Source organism: Salvelinus sp. IW2-2015, linkage group LG1 (assembly GCF_002910315.2).
Source record: "Salvelinus sp. IW2-2015 linkage group LG1, ASM291031v2, whole genome shotgun sequence".
NCBI classification, from domain to species: Eukaryota; Metazoa; Chordata; class Actinopteri; order Salmoniformes; family Salmonidae; genus Salvelinus; species Salvelinus sp. IW2-2015.
In genome coordinates this window covers 9,865,083-9,886,678 of record NC_036838.1, presented here as the reverse complement: position 1 = coordinate 9,886,678, position 21,596 = coordinate 9,865,083, and the positions used below count along the sequence as shown (strand labels likewise).

Below are 21,596 nucleotides of genomic sequence, written 5' to 3'. Positions count from 1 at the left end.
TAGATTAGGGCCTAATTTATTTATTTCAATTGACTGATTTCCTTAAATGAACTGTAACTCAGAAAAAATCTTTGAAATTGTTGCATTTCAATTTTTGTTCAGTGTATTTCCATGATTCCAACAGTTTACCCAAGTGTTTTAATCTAAATCGCAAGTCAAATCGCAATTGTAACATTTGGTTAATAATAAGGCCTAGTTTTTTGACCCATATCATGCAGCCCTACGTGGCAAATTAAGAACTTTTATTATTCAAAAACAAAAATACCATCCAATTTTTTTTTAAATACGTGATATTTTGGCCATATCGCCCAGTTTATACTGAGTAGAGCTACTAATTATAAGCCATTTGTTAGCAAACAACTGCTATGGTGTCCATTACGATAACAGTTAAATTGAGTGAAGATGGTGCCGGAGGGGATGGCCGCAGTTTTAGGACTCTTAACCAACCGTGTGCTATTTTGTTTGTTTTCCGCATTGTTTGTAACTTTTTGTACATAATGTTTCTGCTACTGTCTCTTATGACCGAAAAGAGCTTCTGGACATCAGAACAGCGGTTACTCACCTTGAACTTTAATGACTCACCTTGAACTTTAATGAGTTGGACGAGAGGGATTTACTCCAGACAAGGCCCTCATCCCGTTATTCGCAGGAATGAGATATCGCGGAATGAGATCGGGGTGCCTTGTAAGGATCCGGCGACGAGTGGCTAATCTGCCGGAAGCACCAGTGACTCAGTCAATAAAAAAAAGTGGTCAGATGAAGCAGATGCTAAGCTACAGGACTGTTTTGGGGCGGCAGGTAGCCTAGTGGTTAGAGTGTTGAGCCAGTAACCTAAAGGTTGCTGGATCGAATCCCAGAGCGGACAAGGTAAAAATCTGTCGTTCTGCCTATGTACACTGTTCCCCGGTAGGTCATCACTGTAAATAAGAATTTGTTATTAACTGACTTGCCTAGTTAAATAAAGGTTAAATAACATTTTAAAAGGAGTACACCACATCAGTCACTGGCTTCCTCAATAAGTGCATCGATGACGTCATCCCCACAGTGACTGTACTTACATACCCCAACCAGAAGCCATGGATTACAAGCAACGTTCGCACTGAGCTAAAGGGTAGAGCTACCGCTTTCAAGGAGCGGGACTCTAACCCAGAAGCTTATAAGAAATCCCGCTATGCCCTCCGACGAACCATCAAACAGGCAAAGCATCAATACAGGACTAAGATCGAATCGTACTACACCGGCTCTGATGCTTGTCGGATGTGGCAGGGCTTGCAAACTATTACAGACTAGAAAGGGAAGCACAGCCGCGAGCTAAATTACTTCTATGCTTGTTTTGAGGCAAGTAACAACTTAGTGCCCAAGAACACTAAGGTAACCTGCCTAAATGACTACTGACCCGCAGCATTCAAGTCTGTAGCCGTGAAATTATTTGAAAGGCTGGTCATGGCTCACAACACCATTATCCCAGAAACCCTAGGCCTACTCTAATTTGCGGACCGCCCCAACAGATCCACAGATGATGCAATCTCTATTGCACTCCACACTGCCCATTCACACTTGGACAAAAGAAACACCTATGTTAGAATGCTATTCATTGACTACAGCTCAGCATTCAACACCATAGTGCCCTCAAAGCTCATCACTAAGCTAAGGACCCTGGGACTAAACACCTCCCTCTGCAACTGGATCTTGGACTTCCTGACGGGCCGCCCCCAGGTGGTAAGGGTATGTAGCAACACATCCACCACACTGATCCTCAACAAGGGGGCCCCTTAGGGGCGGGTGCTCAGTCCTCACCTGTCCTCCCTGTTCACCCATGACTGCATGGCCAGGCACAACTCCAACACCATCATTAAGTTTGCTGATGACACAACAGTGGCCTGATCACTGACAACGACGAGAGGGAGACTATAGGGAGGTCAGAGACCTGGCCGTGTGGTGACAGGACAACAACCTTTTACACTGCTGCTACTCTCTGTTTATCATATATGCCTAGTCACTTTAACTATACATTCATGTACATACTACCTCAATTGGCCCGACCAACCAGTGCCCCCGCACATTGGCTAACCGGGCTATCTGCATTGTTTCCCCGACACCCACCAGCCCCTCTTTTACACTACTGCTACTCTCTGTTTATCATATATGCAAAGTCACTTTAACCATATCTACATACTACCTCCAATCAGCCCGACTAACCGGTGCCTGTATATAGCCTCGCTACTGTTATTTTTCACAGTCTTTTTTACTGTTGTTTTTATTTCTTTACTTACCTATTGTTCACCTAATACCTTTTTTGCACTATTGGTTAGAGCCTGTAAGTAAGCATTTCACTGTAAGGTCTACCTACACCTGTTGTATTCGGCGCATGTGACAAATAAACGTTGATTTGTTTACTGTACTTGTCCCGTCATTCTTACGACAGTATGACACACTTCAAGTGAAGTGTTGTTACCAAGTTGCACACTGCCTGGAACAGCCAAGTCCTCCTACCCACAAAAAAACACTGGAGGAACTCAGACATTTCGTTAACATTTTTGCATGTGAAAAAATGCTATCTTAAAGTCAAGGATGATAGATGATGATCAATCTTATGGAGCCAAATGCAGCCACAGGGAGTAGGGTGAAGTTGCCCCTAGACACAGATCTTGGGTCAGTTGAGCATTTTCCCCATTAATGGTTAAGGTTAGGATTGGGTGATGGGCAGCTGATCCTAGAGCTGTACCTAGGGGAATTTTTTCCCTGGAGCGCAAAATGCTTTCACGTTGCAGCTAGATAAATCACCACTACAAAGCCTCCTTGAGCCTCCTTAGTCTTGGTATTGCACTCATGCAAATGTTTTCGGGAATGTGAACACATATAGGTAGGATACATTCCCATGTTAGCAAATGTTCTCACTTGCATAGATGATGCTGATGACTGAAAACAACCCAGCAGCTATGAAATTGGTATAGGCAAATAAAACAGATAAATGGAACAATTATGGCTTTCATTATTTCTGCATTTTGAATAGCAACTCGACCTAGGCAGTTTTTTTTTTTAAATGTCGTCAACTGGGTTTTGTCAATATATTAATAATAAAATGCACTTCAAATTATTTTGGTGATCAACTTCGCATTTTTGTCTAAAAGCGCCATGCAGCGGGATCCGAAATTATTGATCAAAATATTTAACAAGAACGACTGTATACAATTATGAAAATACTGAGCTATATTGTATGCAACAGAAATTATATTATTTTATACTAATACAATTGCCCAGAGAAAGAGATTTTGTTCAACAAGTAATATTATTTTTCCTCAAAAACGGTAGGGGTCAAAATGATTGACACCCCTGTTTCCACCTTGCAAGGATAAGGGCACGGAGACTTTTTCTAAAATGTTATAAGAGTTAGAGAACACATTGGGAGGGATTCTTAGACCATTCCTACATACAGAATTATTCCAGATCCTTGATATCCTTTGTCTGTGCTTAAGCACAGAGGCGTCACTACAGTCCCTGGTTCGATTCCAGGCTGTATCCCATTCGGACATGATTGGGAGTCCCATTGGGCGGCGCACAATTGGTCCAGTGTCGTCCGGGTTTGGCCAGGGTAGGCATTCATTGTAAATAAGAATGTGTTCTTAACTGACTTGCCTAGTTAAATAAAATAAAAAAATTGAAAAAGTATTTCATGAAAAAAAGTAAGAAACAAATGTAAATCAAGAGGGACGGTTTAGTGTGTACTGTTGGTAACTTAAAGTGATATGGGCCAACTTACTTTGGTGTAGTAGCTCATTTTCTGGCCTAACTGTCCACTCTGGTGCTTGTAAGCTAAAGCCTTCAGAATGAAAAGATCGACGAGTGGGTTGAATCCCAACGTTGAAGTATGTATAGAAACTCATTATATGGCCAGTCATCTAAGCACCTTTCATAAGGGATAGAAAAACAAAGTAGGCTAGAAGTCTTTTTAAAATATTCAAGCTTAGCCAAAGATTAAGCAGAAAAAATATTGGGGTGCATTTCAAACCATGACCCACATTCACATAATAAGTTAAAACTGAGAAACCATTAACCGTGTAAGCCAGCATTTTTATCTTTGGGAGCCCCTTGAGCTATTGTTTTCTTGGGCCTGAAAATACAATTTATTAAAGATAGGCTACTGTGAATGTAACAATAGGAAAACTAATGTCATCATCTGTAAACTACTTTTCCTGTCCATCTTGATATATACACTGTACATTGTTAAATATAACAGTTCCTTATCTTTCATATCAGCGAGAGAGAGATATAAATAGATACAGTTGAAGTCAGAAGTTAACATACACTTAGGTTGGAGTCATTAAAACTTGTTTTTCAACCACTCCACAAATTTCTAGTTAACAAACTATGGTTTTGGCAAGTTGGTTAGGACATCTACTTTGTGCATGACACAAATAATTTTTCCAACAATTGTTTACAGACAGATTATTTCAATTATAATTCACTGTATCACAATTCCAGTGGGTCAGAAGTTTACATACACTAAGTTGACTGTGCCTTGAAACAGCTTGGAACATTCCAGAAAATGATGTCATAGCTTTAGAAGATTCTGATAGGCTAATTGACATCATTTGAGTCAATTGGAGGTGTACCTGAGGATGTATTTCAAGGCCTACCTTCAAACTCAGTGCCTCTTTGCTTGACATGGGAAAATCAAAAGAAATCAGCCAAGATTTTGTTGTTTGGGCACGTTATTCAGACAGGAAATTGAGAAAAATGGGGCCTATCCCTAAGAAGTTTTAAGGACAACAAAGTCAAGGTATTGGAGTGGCCATCACAAAGCCCTGACCTCAATCCTATAGAAAATTTGTGGGCAGAACTGAAAAAGCGTGTGTGAGCAAGGAGGCCTACAAACCTGACTCAGTTACACCAGCTCTGTCAGGAGGAATGGGCCGAAATTCCCCAAACTTATTGTGGGAAGCTTGTGGAGGCTACCCGAAACGTTTGACCCAAGTTAAATAACTTAAAGGCAATGCTACCAAATACTAATAGAGTGTATGTAAACTTCTGACCCACTGGGAATGTGTTTAAAGAAATAAAAGCTGAAATAAATCATTCTCTGTACTATTATGTTGGCATTTCACATTCTTAAAATAAAGTGGTGACCCTAACTGACCTAAGACAGGGAATCTTTACTAGGATTACATGTCAGGAATTGTGAAAAACTGAGTTTAAATGTGTATTTGGCTAAGGTGCATGTAAACTTCCGACTTCAACTGTATATATTGATACACATCTTTAAAGGTTAGGGTTCCCACATTGCCATATTGGTGGCAAAACATTGCCATATTTTGCCACCTGCATTGCTTGCTGTTTGGGGTTTTAGGCTGGGTTTCTGTACAGCACTTCGAGATATTAGCTGATGTACGAAGGGCTATATAAAATAAACTTGATTTGATTTTCATGTTACAGCGCTTGTTTACGAAAAGAGAATGAAGACAGAGTGGGCTACCTATGCTAATTAGCTATCTGCGTCTCCGAACACGCCACAAACATGTTGTCACTGAAAAATACTAATCGGATGCAACTGTGTATTTTACATTTGTGAAATTACTCATATGTGATATGAAAGTAGAGGGATTTATGTTTCTAGAGCCATACCACAATTGAGAATCGATTCCCATTTAGATGGAATATTTGGCTGTTTTGGCTTCCATGACCAATTTGCCTTTTATAACCCATAGTGGCCGCAGACGGCCTTTCTTTAAATTCCTATAGCGGCTGTGAACAGCCTTGTTTTTCTAACAAAAATATTTGTGTCAATATCGCAAAATTTACTTGCTAACAACCAGTTGTTGTATTCACATGGCTGTTGTCATCAACCAGAAATAGGGTATGCTGTCATTTCACTTTTCAAAGTAAAAAAAAAAAACTTCATTACTCAAAATGACAAGGCAGACAAGTGTCAAGGCAGACACAACCTTTCACTGTGAAAGAGGCTTTATCCATGTTGGTTGGTGGTATGGATCCGCACACGTCCTTGCACTTTGAAAAGCGATGACATTGAGGTGAGTGAAATAAGTATACAGCAGATATACAGTGCATTCGGAAAGTATTCAGACCCTTTCCACATTTTGTTACGTTACAGCCTTTTTATAAAATGGATTAAATTCATTTTTCCCATCAATCTACACACAATATCCCATATTGACAAAGCCAAAACCATAGCAGCACCCACCTGTAGCACGCGCTCCAGCAGGTATATCTCTCTGGTCACCCCCAAAACCAATTCTTCCTTTGGCCGCCTCTCCTTCCAGTTCTCTGCTGCCAATGACTGGAACGAACTACAACAATCTCTGAAACTGGAAACACTTATCTCCCTCACTAGCTTTAAGCACCAGCTGTCAGAACAGCTCACAGATTACTGCACCTGTACATAGCCCATCTATAATTTAGCCCAAACAACTACCTCTTTCCCTACTGTATTTATTTATTTATTTTAGCCCTTTGCACCCCATTATTTTCTATCTCTACTTTGCACATTCTTCCACTGCAAATCTACATTCCAGTGTTTTTACTTGCTATATTGTATTTACTTTGCAACCATGGCCTTTTTTTTGCCTTCACCTCCCTTACTCACCTCACTTGCTCACATTGTATATAGACTTATTTTTCTACTGTATTATTGACTGTATGTTTGTTTTACTCCATGTGTAACTCTGTGTTGTTGTATGTGTCGAACTGCTTTGCTTTATCTTGGCCAGGTCGCAATTGTAAATGAGAACTTGTTCCTAACTTGCCTACCTGGTTAAATAAAGGTGAAAAAAAAACAAGAAAAAAAAACTGGTTTATAGAAATGTTTGCTAATGTATTAAAAGTAAATAACAGAAATTACTTTATTTACATAAGTATTCAGACCCTTCGCTATGAGACTTGAAATTGAGCTCAGGGGCATCCTGTTTTCATTGATCATCCTTGAGATGTTTCTGAAACTTGGAGTTCATCTTTGGTAAATTAAACTGATTGCACGCACATGATTTGGAAAGGTACACAGCTGTCTCATAAAGCTCCCACAGTTGACAGTGCATGTCAGTGCACCGGTTTCCGAGCCGGTCACGGGTGCACCTCAGCCACGCTCAAGGTACTAAACGATATAATAACCGCCATCGATAAAAGACATTACTGTGCAGCCGTCTTCATCGACCTGGCCAAGGCTTTCGACTCTGTCATTCACCATATTCTTATCGGCAGACTCAGTAGCCTCGGTTTTTCTAATGACTGCCTTGCCTGGTTCACCAACTACTTTGCAGACAGAGTTCAGTGTGTCAAATCGGAGGCCGTGTTGTCCGGTCCTCTGGCAGTCTCTATGGGGGTACCACAGGGTTCAATTCTCGGGCCGACTCTTTTCTCTGTATACATCAATGATGTTGCTCTTGCTGCGGGCGATTCCCTGATCCACCTCTACGCAGACGACAGCATTCTATATACTTCCGGCCCTTCCTTGGACACTGTGCTATCTAACCTCCAAACGAGCTTCAATGCCATACAACACTCCTTCCGTGGCCTCCAACTGCTCTTAAACGCTAGTAAAACCAAATGCATGCTTTTCAACCGTTCGCTGCCTGCACCCGCACGCCCGACTAGCATCACCACCCTGGACGGTTCCGACCTAGAATATGTGGACATCTATAAGTACCTAGGTGTCTGGCTAGACTGCAAACTCTCCTTCCAGACTCATATCAAACAATCTCCAATCCAAAATCAAATCAAGAATCGGCTTTCTATTCCGCAACAAAGCCTCCTTCACTCACGCGCCAAACTTACCCTAGTAAAACTGACTATCCTACCGATCCTCGACTTCGGCGATGTCATCTACAAAATAGCTTCCAATACTCTACTCAGCAAACTGGATGCAGTTTATCACAGTGCCATTCGTTTTGTTACTAAAGCACCTTATACGACCCACCACTGCGACGTATGCCCTAGTCGGCTGGCCCTCGCTACATGTTCTTCGTCAGACCACTGGCTCCAGGTCATCTACAAGGCTATGCTAGGTAAAGTGCCGCCTTATCTCAGTTCCACTGGTCACGATGGCTACACCCACCCGCAGCACGCGCTCCAGCAGGTGTATCTCACTGATCATCCCTAAAGCCAAACCTCATTTGGAGCCTTTCCTTCCAGTTCTCTGCTGCCTGCGACTGGAACGAATTGCAAAAATCTCTGAAGTTGGAGACTTTTATCTCCTCAACAACTTTAAAAATCTGCTATCCGAGCAGCTAACCGATCGCTGCAGCTGTACATAGTCCATCTGTAAACTCCCCACCCAATTTACCTACCTCACCCCCATACTGCTTTATTTATTTACTTTTCTGCTCTTTTGCACACCAGTATCTCTTCTTGCACATGATCATCTGATGATTTATCACTCCAGTGTTAATCTGCTAAATTGTAATTATTCGATTTATGCCTACCTCAGCCTTTTGCACACATTGTATATAGATTCTCTTTTTTTTCTACCATGTTATTGACTGTTTATTGTTATATCCATGTGTAACTCTGTGTTGTCTGTCTCACTGCTATGCTTTATCTTGGCCAGGTCGCAGTTGCAAATGAGAACTTGTTCTCAACTAGCCTACCTGGTTAAATAAAGGTGAAATAAAATTTAAAAAAAATAAATAAATAAAAATGTCAGAGCAAAACCAAGCTTAAGGTCGAAGGAATTGTCGTAGAGCTCCGAGACAGGATTGTGACGAGGCACAGATCCGGGAAAGGGTACCAAAAAAAATGTCTGCAGCATTGAAGATCACCAAGAACACGGTGGCCTCCATCATTCTTATTTGGAAGAAGTCTGGAACTAGGGCTGGGCGGTATACCGTATTTTACTATATACCGGTATTTATGCACGGACCGGTTTGGGTTTTTACTTTACCTTCTATAACGGTATTTTAATGTTTGGTTTGTTAAATGTGATACGCCGTGTGTAACGTCCATTTTTATAGTTTACTCCGCTACTTGAGTCATCCCTCTCCGCTCTCTCTCTCTCCATGCCGCTTTCCACACAGACCTAGTCCCACCCTGTAGTTACTTGACCACGAGACACTTTCATTCAGTCTGCATGGTATACAGCACATGCAACAATATTCATCACATCGATGCTGTTTCCACTTTGATCTTAATATAAACCCAATGGCGTTCTATAATTACAATATTCGTTTGTGTTTCTTACATCTGCAAACTGCTAGTTTGTATTTTCTAAGCAAGTTGAGCTAAATCGTGTTAGCCACTAATGCTAATCTCTAGTTAGCTGGCTAGCTAACTAACGTGAACTAACTCACTTTCGTACATCGCGCTGGTTCATACAATTGACCTTATTTTAGCACCCAAAAAATGTAACACTTCCATCAACTGAAATATCAATACCATTGTAAAGCACAATTTCTCCCTTTCCAAAAAAATCAATGACAAGAGACCTTCATGATAACCATCTCTGCATGATTCAAGAAGGCAATGAGCTCCGTCGGGTATTTTTAAAAATGGCGGGAGGAAGCGAAACCTATTGCGTGATAGACAGAAGGAGAGATGTCGTGTGGGGAAACTGCTTTTTTCACTCGATCTGTCCAACTTATCGCCTCTAAAATGTAAATAAAACACTATAAAGAGTTTAATATATGTGTCATACATACCTATTTCAAGGTTTGTGTCGAATTTGAGTCGGTTTTTAGGGCGGTGCTAAAGTGATCTTCAGAAGTAAACAACGGCTTTTGAGAGTCATGATGATTTTTAAATGGTGAGAGAAGTGCTACACCTGGTGAGAGAAGCTGTAAGACAGAATGAGTTGCTTTATGTGTGCTGTACGTTACGCCATACACGTCACGATGTAACGTACAGCGTCGGAGGGGTCCGTTTTTTCAACTTTTCTCCAATACTAGAGCCATTACCATGTCAATCAACGCTTGAATATAAACGTAGTTAACACCCAGATTTGATGTCAACCACAGTCGCTACAGTCCCATTAGTTTTCTTTGCAGCCTGTTTGAATGTCGCGGTTGCGCACATTTGTACGGAATGGAGTTAGCGTATGTTAGCTAATAGAAGTACCGAGTCAGAACAAACGTAGCTAGCTAATACAGCCTGATAATCCCAGCACTGGTGGAGGCTTAAATCAGCATGTTGTTTGTACAACAGTATCTTCTAAATCAAAGAGGAATAGGCGAAGCATGAATATGTTGGCTATATGAATAAAGATTTAATGTAGCAAAGATTATAGGGTCCCTAGGAAACACTGAACATCACTTTGCTTCTACCCTGTTACAATAACTCGTCCATGGCATTTTCATTCGTTGTCATATCAAGCAGCACTGTTTTCAAAGTGCCCACATTACTTATATTCTAATACAGAATCATAATAAACATTTCCTTAGGATGCAGCTGCGGAAATTATCTCAAATGAGTGCAGGAAATGCAGAAATTGATGGAAATGCAGGAAATTATTTTAGGTTGAAGTTGAATTGAACAGTATAAAACAATCCGAATGGAGAAAGAAATTGAAATAATTTAGAATATATGTGTTACCACCCTAGGGTCACACACTACTCAAAGCAAATTTAGAACTTTTATTAATCAAAACATAAAATACCGTCAAATACCATCATACATTTTAAAAAGACCATATGATATGATATGGCCAGCCCTATCTGGAACCACCAAGACTCATCCTAGATGTAACAGTATAACTTTAGTACGTCCCCTCGCCCCGACCTCGGGCGCGAACCAGGGACCCTCTGCGCACATCAACAACGGTCGCCCACGAAGCATCGTTACCCATCGCTCCACAAAGGCCGCGGCCCTTGCAGAGCAAGGGGCAACCCTACTTCAAGTCTCAGAGCAAGTGACGTAACCGATTGAAACGCTATTAGCGCGTACCCGCTAACTAGCTAGCCATTTCACATCCGTTACATAGAGCTGGTCGCCCAGCCAAACTGAGCAAACGGGGGAGAAGGGCCTTGGTCAGGGATGCTCACTCTGACAGAGCTCCAGAGTTCCTCTGTGGAGATGGGAGAACCTTCCAGAAGGACAACCATCCCTGCAGCACTCCACCAATCAGGCCTTTATGGTAGAGTGGCCAGACTGAAGCCACACCTCAGTAAAAGGCACGGCAGGCTGCTTGGAGTTTGCCAAAAGGCACCTAAACTCTCAGACCATGAGAAACAAGATTATCTGGTCTGATGAAACAGATTGAACTCTTTGGCCTGAATGCCAAGCGTTACGTCTCAAGGAAACACGGTGTCATCCTACGGTGATGCATGGTGGTAGCAGCATCATGCTGTGGGGATGGTTTTCAGCGGCAAGGACTGGGAGACTAGTCAGGGTCAAGGGAAAGATGAACGGACAAAGTACAAAGAGATCCTTGATGAGAACCTGCTCCAGAGTGCTCAGGACCTCAGGCTGGGGTAAAGGTTCACCTTCCAACAGGACAACAACCCGAAGCACACAGACAAGACAACGCAGGAGTGGCTTCGGGACAAGTCTCTGAATGTCCTTGAGTGGCCCAGCCAGAGCTGTAATCGCTGCGAAAGGTGCTTCAACAAAGTACTGAGTAAAGGGTCTGAATACATATGTAAATGTGATAGTTTTTTAATTGTAATACATTTAATAACAACCCGTTTTTGCTTTGTTATTATTGGGTATTATGTGTAGATTGATGAGGGGACAAATCTATTTATTAAATTTTAGAATAAGGCTGTAACGTAACAGAATTCGGAAAAAGTCAAGGGGTCTGAATACTTTCTGAAAGCACTGTAGGTTTCAGCGGTGGAGCTAGAATGACTGCTCTCTATCTCATGGAAATAGTTGCCGTGTTAAGCTGTATATAGTCAGCTAACTAGTTGGTTGTTTTGTCTTATTTCTACCAATGTAATTCATATGGAAATGTCACAAGCTGCTTGCTATAGCTATGGGGCTAGAGAGAGAATGTGTGTGTGGAATGGGAGCCTATTTGCCACTGTCACACAGCCTAGGACTAAAGCGACAGTGGTTTCGGATTTGTCTGTTCCAGACCTTGTAATGGATTACATCAAGACAATGGGCGGGGTTGACCATCTTGACCAACTGAGGAGCTAATACAATGTTGGATGCACAGGCAGGAAATGGTGGAAGTATGTGTTTTGGGGGATGCTCAACATTGCCATCATAAATGCGTACATTTTGGGAGACTCTGCAAAGGCCCCTTCCCAGAAACCCCAGGAGCTGGTCACTGAAGGATGTTCAAAATGCAACTTGTGCATTCACTTTGTGATATGGCTACAGTAGCAGGAAGAGGGGAGGCCTGAGTTGTAACTCATTTGAAAGCAGGTGAAGTTTGAAGGGCGCAAGAGAGTGTGCATCTGGAGTGGACGCAGGGCAAAGAGTAGGAGATGTGTAGAAATCTCTTTTGGGTACTCTACGTGTTATGTGCCACTTTGCAGGCTGGTGCAGAGCTTCCAGAAGTACCATGACATGGTGTAGGCTAAATGCCAATACTAAAGTGACAGTGTGAAATATGAATTTCTCCTACAAATCTTTTATTGTCTCTGGAACAGTTGTGTTTTGTATCTTCTCTATCTAATACTTGTTGCATTCACCGAACTGTTGTTGAAATAGGCTACTATTTCTACATTTTGTGTCAGGCCTGGTCTATACTAAATATTATTGAGAGAGGTTACCCACATTTTGAAATAGTCTCTGAATAGTTTTGAATTTTTACATTGTTACAGAAGTAAGAATCGTTGTCAATCAAATAGCATACTTTGTGTGGGTTTTGAAATACTTTCTGAATAATTGTCCTCTGGTCAAATGTTGGATAATTGTTCTATTTATATGTAAATAATATGTACAGTGGCAAGAAAAAGTATGTGAACCCTTTGGAATTACCTTGATTTCTGCATAAATTTGACATACAATGTGATCTGATCTTCATCTAACTTACAACAATAGACAAACTCAGTGTGGTTAAACTAATAACACACAAATTGTATTTTTCTTGTCTATATTGAATACAACATTTAAAAATTCACAGTGTAGGTTGAAAAAAGTATGTGAACCCCTAGGCTAATGACTAGTCCAAAAGCATACTGGAGTCAGGAGTCAACTAACCTGGAGTTGAATCAATGAGACGAGATTGGAGATTACGGTTACAGCTGCCTCTGCCCCATAAAAAACAATCACAAAATTTGAGTTTGCTATTCACAAGAAGCATTGCCTGATGTGAACCATGCCTCGAACAAAGGAGATCTCAGAAGACCTAAGATTAAGAATGGTTGCCTTGCATAAAGCTGGAAAGGGTTACAAAAATATCTCTAAAAGTCAGTCCACGGTAAGACAAATTGTCTATAAATGGAGAAATTTCAGCACTGTTGCTACTCTCCCTAGGAGCGGCCGTCCTGAAAAGATGACTGCAAGAGCACAGTGCAGAATTCTCAATGAGGTTAAGAAGAATCCTAGAATGTCAGCCAAAGACTTACAGAAATCTCTGGAAGATGCTAACATCTCTGTTGATGAGTCTAGAATACGTAAAGCACTAAACAAGAATGGTGTTCATGGGAGGACACCACGGACAAAGCCACCGCTGTCCAAAAAAAACATTGCTGCACGTCTGAAATTCGCAAAAGAGCACCTGCATGTTCCGCAGTGCTACTGGCAAAATATTCTGTGGACAGACTAAACTAAAGTTGAGTTGTTTGGAAGGAACACACAACACTATGTGTGGAGAAAAAAAGGCACAGCACACCAACATCAAAACCTCATCCCAACTGTAAACTAGGGTGGAGAGAGCATCATGGTTTGGGGCTGCTTTGCTGCCTCTGGGCCTGGACAGCTTGCTATCATCTATAGAAATATGAATTCTCAAGTTTATCGAGACATTCTGCAGGAGAATGTTAGGCTATATGTCCGCCAATTGAAGCTCAACAGAAGTTAGGTGATGCAACAGGACAACAACCCAGAAGACAGAAGTAAATCAACAACAGAATGGCTTGAACAGAAGAAAATGTGCCTTCTGGAGTGGCCCAGTCAGAGTCCTGACCTCAACCCGATTGAGATGCTGTGGCATGACCTCAAGAGAGCAGTTCACACCAGACATCCTAAGAATATTGCTGAACTGAAACAGTTTTGTAAAGAGGAATGGTCCAAAATTCCCCCTGACAGTTGTGCAGGTCTGATCAACAACTACAGAAAACATTTGGTTGAGGTTATTGCTGCCAAAGGAGGGTCAACCTGTATTAAATCCAAGGATTCCCAACCTGCACTGTGAATGTTTACACAGTGTGTTCAAAAGAGACATGAACAATTATAATTGTTTGTGTGTTATTAGTTTTTAAGCAGACTGTGTTTGTCTATTGTTGTGACTTAGATGAAGATCAGATAAAATGTTATGACCAATTCATGCAGAAATACAGGTCATTCTAAAGGGTTCATATACTTTTTCTTCCCACTGTACAAGTATAATATACACTGCTCAAAAAAATAAAGGGAACACTTAAACAACACAATGTAACTCCAAGTCAATCACACTTCTGTGAAATCAAACTGTCACTGATTGACAATAAATGTCACATGCTGTTGTGCAAATGGAATAGACAAAAGGTGGAAATTATAGGCAATTAGCAAGACACCCCCAATAAAGGAGTGGTTCTGCAGGTGGTGACCACAGACCACTTCTCAGTTCCTATGCTTCGTGGCTGATGTTTTGGTCACTTTTGAATGCTGGCGGTGCTTTCACTCTAGTGGTAGCATGAGACGGAGTCTACAACCCACACAAGTGGCTCAGGTAGTGCAGCTCATCCAGGATGGCACATCAATGCGAGCTGTGGCAAGAAGGTTTGCTGTGTCTGTCAGCYTAGTGTCCAGAGCATGGAGGTGCTACCAGGAGACAGGCCAGTACATCAGGAGACGTGGAGGAGGCCGTAGAAGGGCAACAACCCAGCAGCAGGACCGCTACCTCCGCCTTTGTGCAAGGAGGAGCACAAAATGACCTCCAGCAGGCCACAAATGAAAGCACCGCCAGCATTCAAAAGTGACCAAAACATCAGCCAGGAAGCATAGGAACTGAGAAGTGGTCTGTGGTCACCACCTGCAGAACCACTCCTTTATTGGGAGTGTCTTGCTAATTGCCTATAATTTCCACCTTTTGTCTATTCCATTTGCACAACAGCATGTGAAATTTATTGTCAATCAGTGTTGCTTCCTAAGTGGACAGTTTGATTTCACAGAAGTGTGATTGACTTGGAGTTACATTGTGTTGTTTAAGTGTTCCCTTTATTTTTTTGAGCAGTGTATTATACTTGGTACATTTTTTGTGAGTAATTTACTACAATTTAAATACTCTGCTTTTTGTTGTATTGAGTGTTAATCGTTTTTTGATAGTGTCTTTACACAACGGAATACAAAATGAGTGTTATTCCTACTGACATGAATGAGGGGTCATACACTACATGACCAAATGTATGTGGACACCTGCTCGTCGAAGATCTCATTCCAAAATCATGGGCTGCCATAACAGCCTCCACTCTTCTGGGAAGGCTTTCCACTAGATGTTGGAACATTACTGCAGGGACTTGCTATCATTCAGCCACATGAGCATTAGTGGTCGGGCACTAATGTTGGGCGATTAGGCCTGGCTCGCAGTCAGCGTTCCAATTAATCTCAAAAGTGTTCGATGGGGTTGAGGTCAGGGCTCTATGCAGGCCTGTCATGTTCTCCCACACCAATCTCGACAAACCATTTCTGTATGGACCTCACTTTGTGCACGGGGGCATTGCCATGCTGAAACAGGAAAGGGCCTTCCACAAACTACTGCCACAAAGTTGGAAGCAGAGAATCATCTAGAATGTCATTGTATGCTGTAGCGTTAAAATGTACTTTCACTGGAACTAAGAGGCCTAGACAAAACCATGAAAAACAGCCCAACACCATTATTCCTCCTCCACCAAACTTTACAGTTGGCACTATGCATTGGGGCAGGTAGCGTTCTCCTGGCATCCGCCAAACCCAGATTCGTCTGTCGGTGGTGAAGCGTGATTCATCATTCCATATAACTTCACAATTACAGAGCTTACAGTTGATCGGGGCAGCTCTAGCAGGGCAGAAATTTGACAAACTGACTTTTGGAAAGGTGGCATCCTATGACGATGTAAGGCCATTCTACTTCCAATGTTTGTCTATGGAGATTGCATGGCTGTGTGCTCGATTTGATACACCTGTCAGCAACGGGTGTGGCTGAACTAGCCAAATCCACTAATTTGAATGGGTGTCCACATACTTTTGTGTGCAATATATATATATATATATATATATATAATTAATGACTTGTTATTGTAATTTGTTCTTTGTTTTGAGCCATGTCTGTTTGTTTGAAATGTTAACTTTATCTTAAATTGTCAGTAATCTACAGCAGCATTCTAGAAGTATATTGGGGTCTGAAGGGTTAAACAGAACACGTGGGAGGGGACAGAGGAGGGTAAGAAGGCAGAAGTGGTTGCTGAGGTTGAATCAAGCACCGCGATGAGCAAAGTTGGTGAAGATGAATGTTCTGAATGGACAATAGTAGTATCAAAAACTGGAACAAAAAGGAAATTGTCTCAAATTGGAGTGGAGGATATGAATGATAATTAATTGCTTGTTTGTTGGGATGCGTTTGTTGAGTAAGGATGCATACGTGGGAGACCCGTTTGAGGTGTCGAAAATGGTGAAGTATGCACAAGGAAAAGTTGAGCTTGTCAGGGAGTGGTCTTATTTTTTTCTTCTGAATAACAGAAGTTTTGAACTTCGGAGTAGAGAACCCGTCAAAGGAATCATCTCAGGGGTTACGACGTATGTTCAGGTTGAATACCTGAAGAGAAATCCTGGTGTGGTTGGTTTCCCCGGCGTCTGACCCATTGGGTGAATGGAGGAAAAGGAAGAAAGTCTGTGGGTCCTGTTGTTTTTTTGATAAAGAGCAAATACCTACGCATGTGAAGCTTGGTTATGTAAGATACGCTGTAAGAGCTTTCGTCCCCAAACCATTGCAGTGTAAGAATTGTAAAGGATTTGGCCATGTTCAAGTGAGATGCAGACAGACAGAGTATACTGTGTGTATACGTCTACTGTGTGTAGAAGGACGGCGGTGTTGCAATTGTGGTGGTGATCATGATCCCGAGTTCCCAAAGTGCTCTGTAAGGGAGAAGGTGATTGAGGTGGCAAAGGTTAGAGCGGTCAATCAAATGGAGATTAAAAGAAGAGAAGACAAGTGATGCTAGTGAAGGCATGGTAGTGGACCGACCACAGCCTGTAGTAAATGTTTGCTGTCAATCAAAAGATACCGTGTGTTAAAAAGGTGGATATTATGGCGTTCATTGCCACAGTTATAAACTCTACGGCACAGATCTCAAAGAAGTCTAAGAAACTGGATATTATTGTGGCTGCGGGAAAAACTGTTTTTGGGACAGTTTTTACATCGGAAGACTTGTAAAGAGGTACTGGCACCAGAAGACCAGCCCTTCCTCTTTCCCCTTGAGCCTGTGCAGTGATCAGATTTGTTCTATTTTTTATCAGAAAAGTTGTTTGATTTAGTTTCGTTTATTTTTGGGGGGGAGGGGGGGGTCCTGTTTCCATCCCGTACAGTAGGTGGCGGAAAGCACACTACATTGTGCGATCGCCAATATACCATAGAAGAAGAAACAGAACATGTAAGGTCCTTTGACTCTAAGGCGTAATGTTAGTACTCCTTTAGTCCATTATTGTGCTAGGGATAGCGATGACAACACTGAAAGTAAACTGAAACATTGTAACAGTATCGTTCGTGGAATTTCACAGGGATAAGTATGCGTTTATCACAAGATCCGGTAGAATTCCTTACGTTAGGCTTTGTGAATTGGAACACATATGTAGCGAGTTGGTAAACATGCTAACAGCTTGAAAATACTAGTTCAACAACCACTGTTGCCAAGTTATTGCCCGACTGGCTAAACTCCTGAAGGCTACTCCAAGTTCCTACATTGTAATCAGGTTACTAATAACAATGTCTTTATTTGTAACATATCAATGGTTTATCAAAAAAGACAATGTATAGCTAAAATCCCATGTTACCTTGTATACATCTCCGTAGGTCCCGCTCCCAATTCTCTGTATAAACTCGAAATCCTCTTGCGGATTTCGCCTTGAAAGGTCGAAAGTGTTAGCCATTTTTAGGTCCACGGTTTAGTTATCCAGTCGTTATATTTGTTGGGACACTGACACGACAAATAACGAAAAACATACAATATTAAAAACACGTCAGAAAAAAAATCACAGCCTGACTTCACTGTAACTTCACATTGGCCTTCTCTGCACACTGCGCGTGCGCCGCAGCCAGCTCGCTTGTCCAAGAAGGGAATGCAAGGAATGGGCTGGCTGGGGTCTGCCCTGGACACAGATCTGATCTGAAACCAGAGTTTAGTCTGACTGGTTTGGTTTCATTCTTTACTTAATTACAGCTGGATCCTTTCTTCTCATTCTCACAAATATCCAGAGGTGCAATAGAGTAGAATAGCATAGATTTTGAGAATTAGGAAAATGAAGATCATAAACTTGGAAAAACGATCTTATGAGTTTGATTATATCAATCCATAATTATGATATAATAGATAATATGCTGCATCAGGCAGCAATATTGATAGAATGTATTACTTGTCATTAAAACTGGAAAGCACACAAAATAACAACCATGCAAACAATCATGTGTTAATGTATTATATTCTATTGCCTTGTGAGTCAGAATTACTAAGAATTTGTTCATGTGGAAAGTTTGCAATAAAAAGTCCTTATTACTGAATGATCGAAAAAATGACTAATACAAAGCCAATGCGTTATTACATTTGACCATATCACAAATCACTCTTATTCTTAATTTCCCTTTATGTCCTGCCTTTGTGTAATATCCTCCAGAGAAAAACAGGTGTCACTAGATGGATCTGTCCCTACTCCCTAGGGCTACATTAATCGGAAAATAGGAATGCACAGCACAAAAATATATTAAACAAAGGCAATCACCCACACAATGTGAAAGTAACCTTTTCCAATGCCCTGCAGTGTTATTTTGATCAAATTACTTCATTTACTGTCGAGCAACACTGAAGCATGCATGAGAGCACCAGATGTACCGGACGACTGTGATCACGCTCTCCGTAGCCGATGTGAGTAAGATCTTTAAACAAGTCAACATTCACAAGGACGCAGGGCCAAATGGATTACCAGGATGTGTACTCCGAGCATGCGCTGACCAACTGGCAAGTGCCTTCACTGACATTTTCAACCTGTCCCTGACCAAGTCTGTAATACCAATGTCATGTATACACCCTCTCCGGTGCTCGAGGTCACCAGTCTGCTTATTATTACGCACATCTGTCACCACCATTACGCGCACCAGCGCCTCACCGGGACTCCATCACCTTCCTGATTACCTTCCCTATATCTATCACTCCCTTTGGTTCTTTCCGTAGGCGTTATTGACTCTGTGTTTTATGTCTGTACACTACTCGTGTTTCTTGTATTGTTTCATATTTGTTTATTTATTAAATATTCACTCCCTGTACTTGCTTCCTGACTCCTAGTATACACTTTGCAACCAACATGTTTCAAGCAGGCCACCATGGTCCCTGCCCAAGAACACCAAGGTAACCTGCCTAAATGACTACTGACCCGTAGCACTCATGTCTGTAGCCATGAAGTGCTTTGAATGGCTGGTCATGGCTCACATTAACACCATTATCCCAGAAACCCCAGACCCACTCCAATTTGCATACCGCCCCAACAGATCCACAGATGACACAATCTCTATTGCGCTCCACACTGCCCATAACCCACCTGAACAAAAGGAACACCTACGTGAGAATGCTATTCATTGACTACAGCTCAGCGTTCAACACCATAGTGCCCTCAATGCTCATCACTAAGCTAAGGACCCTGGGACTAAACACCAAACACTCTGCAACTGGCTCCTGGACTTCCTGACAGGCCGCCCCCAGGTGGTAAGGGTAGGTAACAACACATCTGACACTCTGATCCTCAACACGGGGGCCCTTCATTGGTGCATGCTCAGTCCCCTCCTACTCCCTGTTCACCCATGACTGCATGGCCAAGCACGATTCCAACACCATCATTAAGTTTGCCAACAACACAACAGTGGTAGGCCTGATCACCGACAACGATGAGACAGCCCTATAGGGAGGAGGTCAGAGACCTGGCAGTGTGGTGCCAGGATAACAACCTCTCCCTCAATGTGATCAAGACAAAGGAGATGATCGTGGACTACAGGAAAAGGAGGGCCGAGCACGCCTCCATTCTCATCGACGGGTCTGTGGTGGAGCAGGTTGAGAGCTTCAAGTTCCTTGGTGTCTACATCAGCAACAAACTATCATGGTTCAAACATACCAAGACAGTCGTGAAGAGGGCACGGAAACGCCTATTCCCCCTCAGGAGACTGAAAAGATTTGGCATGGGGTCCTCAAATCCTCAAAATGTTCTGCAGCTGCACTATCGAGAGCATCCTGACTGGTTGCATCACCGTCTGGTATGGCAACTGTCGGTCTCCGACCGCAAGGCACTACAGAGGGTAGTTGGTACGGCCCAGTACATCACTGGGGCCAAGCTTCCTGCCATCCAGGACCTCTATACCAGGCGGTGTCAGAGGAAGGCCCTAAAAATTACCGGAGCGCCAAATCTATGTCCAAAAGGCTTCTTAACAGCTTCCACCCCAAGCCATAAGATTCCTGAACAGCCCGGACTATTTGCATTGACCCCCCCATTTCTACGCTGCTGCTACTCTCTTTTTATTATCTATGCATAGTCACTTTACCTCTACCTACATGTACATATTACCTCAATTACCTTGACTAACCTGTGCCCCCGCACATTGACTCTGTACCGGTACCCCCTGTAAATAGCCTCGTTAATGTTATTTTATTGTTGCTCTTTAATAAATTGTTATTTTTCTATTTTCTCCTTTTTTTAAATATATATATATATTTTTTTTTACTTCTGTTCATTTAGTAAATACTTTTTTTAACAATACTTTTTCTGAAAACTGCATTGTTGATTAAGGGCTTGTAAATAAGCATTTCACTAAGGTTGTATTCGGCGCATGTGACAAATAAAATGTCATTTGATTTGTAATTTGCACCAGTTTGGTTAACCTAGCAAATGTGCCAATTTAATTGCTCAATGTTTTCCCATGTCCACTCCACCAGTACAGATTGCAATCCTTGTCGTCCCCATTTACATGTTTATTTATGTAATTTTTGTCATGCCAGGCACACATCCAGGCTCCATTTTAATGGGCCATTATTAGAGCAGGCGAAGGCGCAGATCAAACAAGCCAAGTTAACACCCACAAATCCATTTCACCAATGCTCGTTTGATGGCAATTATGTCATCACTATGAGCTCAATTCAGACTTTGATACTGTCACAGAATATAATTGCAATAGCATGATGCTGAAATGCATATTGATCATTTGTTTGGGGACAGATAGGGGATTGTTGAAAATCCGGACATTTTGGATATGTCCCCTGAAAGCTTTATATACAGTTCATGAACTCCGTTCATTAGTTCACTTTGATATGTCCATTGTTTGCGTGTGTTTTTTT

The 21,596-nt window shown here is 41.9% G+C and overlaps 1 pseudogene; it reads right to left on the bottom strand.

The window, feature by feature from the left end:
- Nucleotides 1–18,309, bottom strand: part of LOC111956209 (mitogen-activated protein kinase kinase kinase kinase 3-like) — a 95,002-nt pseudogene extending 76,693 nt beyond the window's left edge.
- Between the last annotated feature and the right edge of the window lie 3,287 nt (nt 18,310–21,596).